The sequence below is a fragment of the Pelodiscus sinensis genome, chromosome 3, assembly GCF_049634645.1.
Source record: "Pelodiscus sinensis isolate JC-2024 chromosome 3, ASM4963464v1, whole genome shotgun sequence".
Taxonomy (NCBI): domain Eukaryota; kingdom Metazoa; phylum Chordata; order Testudines; family Trionychidae; genus Pelodiscus; species Pelodiscus sinensis.
In genome coordinates this window covers 157798295-157804294 of record NC_134713.1, presented here as the reverse complement: position 1 = coordinate 157804294, position 6000 = coordinate 157798295, and the positions used below count along the sequence as shown (strand labels likewise).

The following is a 6000-nucleotide window of genomic DNA, read 5'->3' as shown; positions in this document are numbered from 1 at the left end:
CTGACTCATAGAATACACCACAGATATACAGCTTGTACACATATAATTATTAATAGTAAGTAGGAACTATGGGTCAACTTGCTAATCTACTGCAGAACAGCAAAATGTGTTTGTGACGCACACACTACAGATTGAGGGCCTGATTCTTCTCACACTGGGCTAAATAAGGAACAACTCTACAGAACTCAATGGAATTACACAAGCATAATGCTAGTGTGTCTTCGCAATCAATTGCACATGTTTTACTAAGTTACCTAATGGAACAACAAAATCACCCTGTGCATGAATGTGTTGCATCAAACAGAATATAATGTCTCAGATCTATGATGGATGCTTAAGCGTAGCACAAAATGTCTTCCCTCATCCCCCCCTCCACATTTGTGTCTATACTTACATTCTATTACTTAGCATAATACCTTTCATCCACAGATATCAAAACACTTGAGGTCTCTGAGTGTCCTCCAACCCCGTTGCAACAGCTAAAGCACATCATCCAGCCCTACTTTACTACACTCCTACGAACGAGTACTTCGCACGTAGCTTTCACAGGATTTGACAAACATCAAGCGTGACAGAGCCATAAACCACCCTGCAATGCACTGCACATATTATTATACTTGTTTCACAGACAGGTAAATTAAGGTAAAAAGATATTTTAAAAAATCCCCCAGCTCATGCGGCAAGACAGTAGTGGGGTCAATAGAACGCAGCAATCCTTGCATCAGATCCTCTGCTTCACTGAGCTTCTACTTGGCACAGCAGAGACTGGGTGGCTCTCAGCCACAACTGACTCTTAGAGTCACACGCTGATACTTCATTGAGCTGAGTCTTAGATCAGGACTACACTATGGGAGAATGTTGACCTGAGATCCACAACTCTAGCTCTGAGAACAGGGTAGCTGATGTTGACGTATTTTAGGTCAAATTTCTGTGACATCCCCACTGTGAGAGGTCGACAGGAGAAACTCTCCCACTGACTTCCCTCAATCCTCATGACCTGGTGGAGTACCAGGGTTGATGGGGGTAAGTGAAGACTATTAGACTTATTAGATCTGCTAAATCTAACCACGGAAGATAAATCTCTGCAACATTGATTTCGGGGTAAGTGAAGAAAAGCCTTTAGTGTAGATTAGTGAAGCCTAACTATAACTCTAAATTCTAGGACCTCTTTAGGTACCTAACTCCTGCCAAAACCAATGAGAGTTAGGCACCTAAATAGTTTTGACAATTTGGGCCCATAGGTCTGCTGAGCAAGAGCTGGAGCCCAATGTTCCAGCCATTCCCTCCTCCCACATCACTATTTTCCCTCATGCTGAGAGCCAATAATGTATGTGAGGGGGGAGATGTTGGTGCAGAAGACTGGTAAACCAGCTGAGAGCTCCCCCATGCCAGAAGAATTCTCACTTGCTCTTTGTGGCACTGAAGCAAAGCAAAAAGGACTGGAGTACAACTGAGCATCACTCAAGACTCTTATTCCCGTTCCTTTGTTAACCACCTGCCCACTCTACCTCCCTGGAATGATCAGAAGTGTAACTTCCTTCTGTCAGGAACCCTAATGCTTCATGTAGAATTGCCAACCTTCAACGTTAGGTAAGGCTCATATTTCCTGTTAGGTGATGTATGGTTCTTTTTCTTATAAAATATAGCCAAATTCACTCTCAGTTACAGCCAGATAAACGTGGACTACATCAGATGATTTATGTGGGATTACTCCACATTTAGTTATACATGTTTTCTTCCACTGGGAGGCTGTAAACACCATTCACAGTCACATAGGTAGACAAACAGGGACAGGGACAGGCACAGCTGTTTTGAAAATTCATTTTTAACACATAGTGAAAATTCATTTTTGCACACACATTGCATAGAGTGGGAGCCATAAATGGTCCAAATCCTTGAAACTCTTACACAGGGATAACTTTATTCACATTGACTTCAGTGTATCTACTTATGTGAGTAAAGTTACCCTCTGGTTTAAGTCCCTTCTGAGCTCAGACATTGCAGAAAATATTGCTCTTTTGTGTAAAGAGTCTAAGCCTCTCTTTTCCTGCACAGAGATGTAATTAAGATTACTCTGAATAGAAAAACAAAATGTACTTATTTGTAGTGGCTCACCCTGTCTTACTGTGTGTCTGTGAGGTTGGCAATCCACCCATTCTTCTACAGATTGAGAGAACTTTCTGCCCCTGTTCACGCCAAAGGCTATATCTTTACAGCAAAAAAGAGGCATGGTTTTACACCAAGATAGCTATCTCAGTATAAAATCCTAGCAGAGACAAGTCATGGGTGGTTTTACCTCAGTATGCGAGTTGAGGTCAACCCTATAACCAGCAGTTGGTGTTATCTTGAACTAGCTGCACAAAGGTAAAAACTGCAGTGCCTCGCATCTGCTAGGAATTTTACATTGTGATAGCCACCTCAGATTGGTTATCTTGATCTTAAATATCACCCCTTTTCACGTCCAAGAATCTGTTCTTGCTGCCAAATGAGAGCAGTGCCTAAGGCCTGCGGGAGTTGAATATGGGATAGCTGTATCGCATATCCCCCATCAGGAAGGACAGCTTTCTTTCTAGACGGACATTTAGGATGCTATCCTACAGAAATGCGGAGGGGGGGTGGAGGGGGTGATCCTACGCTAAGTGAAGTTACCACAGAGCTAAGACAGTTTACATCAGCTGAGAATCTACTCTCAGGATCCTGATTCTCCATTGCCCTGCATCTTCAGTCTCTCCCACTAGTGCAAAGTGGGTAAAACATTACTCTACTGGAAAGGTGGCAATTTGCACCTTCTTTGTATGCAGGCAAATCACCACAAGGGACAGGGCAAGGGAGACTCCTGCCTAAGTCGTATCCTCACTTGGGGAGAAATGCACCCCTGTGCAAAAGGACAGTACAACACAAGCCTAAGCACCACCTAAAGCTTCAAAACAAGATGTAAGTGGGACTGAAAAACACACTCTCCAGGAGCAGGGCCCTCTGAGGAGAGGTGCATTTAAACCTCTGAGTACTGGAATTAGAATCCTGAAACTAAGGTCATAAAACATGCTACTTAGGTTAGAGAATTATTTTGAACCTACTTTGTTTGGAAGCTTCAAGCAATATTAATTTTCTGGTATCTAGAACTATGAGCCTTGGAAACACAGCAGCGTGTGTATTAGATGCAAGCAGCAGCCTATGTAAGGGTCAGGCAATGACCCCGGGATCGTCTTTGTGAAAAAGGAACTGAAGTTGAGGTTTTAAAATAGTACAGAAAGTTACACATAGTAAGATTAAGCTGAGGAGTGGAAAAATGGATCGTGTATCTTTAACCCACAGAAGAAGAAACTTTTTTTTTTTGCTACTTAACAATGGAAACTTTTTTTTTAGTGTTTCCCTCCAGTGGTCCTTGCCAAGCAATAGAAAAGAAAGAAAAAAAAAGAATAAAAAAAATGAAACTTGTTCCGCTGAGTTCAACACCAGACAGGCTCACTCACGACTTCCTTCCTGCCTGCCTTCCTACCCCCTGCCCCGCCCCGCTTTCCTCCCTCCCTCTTTCTCTTTAATCGCACATTCCACAAACATTCAAGAAGCTGCAAAGCTGAAAGTGACAAAGCTGAACGCGCTCTCGGCAGGGAAAGGATAATCAATTAGCCAAACAACAAGGCAGTGAAAGGCAAGTCCCCGATTCAACCAGAAAGAAAGCAGCCCACTTTTTAAAACCTCTGTTACAGACAATATAGACGGCTGTGTTCTTCAGTCTTGCTCTGGATGAGGAAATAATTTCTGGAGCATTTGGTGTGGGTCTCAGTTCCTGCGGGGGTTTCAAGAGGATGTGAACTAACACCACCGTGAAATCTGCATGAGTCCCTGACATACCAGGTAAGGGGAGACTTTTAAATTCCATTTTTAACCCTTGGCTTTCGTTTAAGCGGATCTCTCTTTAGCTGGGCAGGACCGCAGGGCAAGAGGATTGGATCATGGAAATAAATAAGAGGCACAAGTCTCACAATGGCTCTGAAACGTGCTTCCCTGCAAATGCCGTGTCGAGCCGCCTTCCCCGCTCTTTAATGAGTAACTGTCGTATGGTCACCCCATTTGCCTTAGCTTAGCTGGTGCATTTTGCTGCAGGCAGGAGCAAACTCACTGCCTTTTCAGGCCAGGAGAGCGGGGGCAGCAAATGCACGGTTGAAAAGATTCGAGTGGCGGCAAAATGCAGCGAGACTGTTTTCTGTGAAGCGTGCTAAGTGGCCGTTCTAAAGACAGCTAGTAAGAAAAACAGGGCTCGAGCGCTTTGCAGCGACGGCAAACCAAGCTGTCAGCAAAAGCGCTCCGCCGTGCGCTGCGCAGGGCACTGGCAGACAGGAGTGGAGTGTGAAGGGCGCCCAGTTTGCTCTCCCACTCTATAATAGGATGGGCACATCCTGCTGCACTTCCCCTGAACGCTCTGCTATGGAGATGGGCATGGACACACACACACTCACTCAGACACTCGCCCGTTTGCCCACCGTCACCACCATGAGCCAGGCTGTAACTCTAGAGTTGCATATGTACCGAGCTAGTATCCAGTCCATCCCGTTATACATGTATACTGCTGCAAATTATGTCCCGAAGCTAATTAATAGTAATTGATATTAATGCACAGTACCAAGGCATTTAGCATATAGACTCACATGGGCACATAGGGCACACAGCTGCACACAGGTCCATTCAAAGCTACATATACAGCTTATGCGCGGGGCACATGCCTATAAATAAATAATTACACATGCATAAAACGCCCTCAGGCATAATTCTCATAGGTGGAATTCAGATGCTCCAAGTAGAAAAGAAGGCTGCAGTTCTAGCTACACAGACATACACGCATGCACAGAGACACATAGAAGCACACATGGCCAGGGGGTCACCCACGGAGGGAGAATCATATGCACACAAAAGCACATGGAGAAGCAGCATACACCCATTCACATGTCCATATAAGACACACATTAGACATGACTAAGAATATACAGAAGACTAATTCAAGAGGTACTTACAACAAACTTACATCACAGAGGTCTAACTACATAGGGTAAACACATCTAGATCTAATAGACATGAATCTGCACAAGGCCATACAGATGAGCACATGCGCACACACACGCGCGCGCACACACACACACACACACATGCGCGCCTGACTATACAGAGTAAGCACATCTAGATCTAACAGACACGAATATGCGTGCACACGCACGCGCACACACATAATGCACCAAACCGCACAAAAGAAACACGTACTTGAAGCAGACCCTCATTTGATCTTGATATCCTAGCAGGAGGCCAGACATACACCCGCACCCCCATAGCCCAGCATCGATAAAGCCATACCGGTACTTACTCAATATTTCAGCCACAGTCTTTTAGTCCAAACTGGTCATTTAGCAATTCTGCCATAAACGTGTCATTTAGAAATTCTGTTGTGGTGCTTTATGGGAGTTGTAGTGTAAGTGCTGCAAGCCCCCATGATCTTCAATAGGCTAGGCTCTTTGGCCAGGCTGCGAGATGCAGTGTGGCTGGAAGACGGGCCTGTAGAGGAGAGAGCAGAAAGCAGACACTGTGGAGAAAGATGTTGAGTTGAAGCCCCATTTTTTCATTGAAAAATGGTGTTGACAGGAGAATTTTGATCAGCAGATGCTAATAGAGGTAGCCCCGGCACACGCACAGATGCAGAAACACACACCTGCGGTAGGAATACATAGGCAGAAGTTATACATAGCCAGACACCTCTCCAAACAAGGAAGAGGGCACATGCAGCTGTAACTGAACCCAGAGAAATGGTCACACACGCATGAAGTGGTAGACATAACATCTATTTGGCAGACTCCATAGATAGGTGCCAGTCACAATGCGCAGACCTAGGTACGCACGTGGTGATGCAGGCTGAAATGCACGGACACAATAAATCCACTCAGACACTTACGGGCGCACAGTAAGTGGCTCAGGCTCCCCGCTGCACACGCCTCTGGAGATGTACATGTACCC

At 45.0% G+C, this 6000-nt stretch overlaps 1 protein-coding gene across 1 annotated transcript in view; it reads left to right on the top strand.

The window, feature by feature from the left end:
• Positions 1–3505: 3505 nt before the first annotated feature.
• ITPKB (inositol-trisphosphate 3-kinase B) overlaps positions 3506–6000 on the top strand; it is a 93894-nt gene continuing 91399 nt past the window's right edge. The window contains exon 1 of the mRNA XM_075925311.1: positions 3506–3858. The gene's annotated coding sequence lies outside the window, so the exon portion shown is untranslated. The remainder of the gene's footprint in view (positions 3859–6000) is intronic.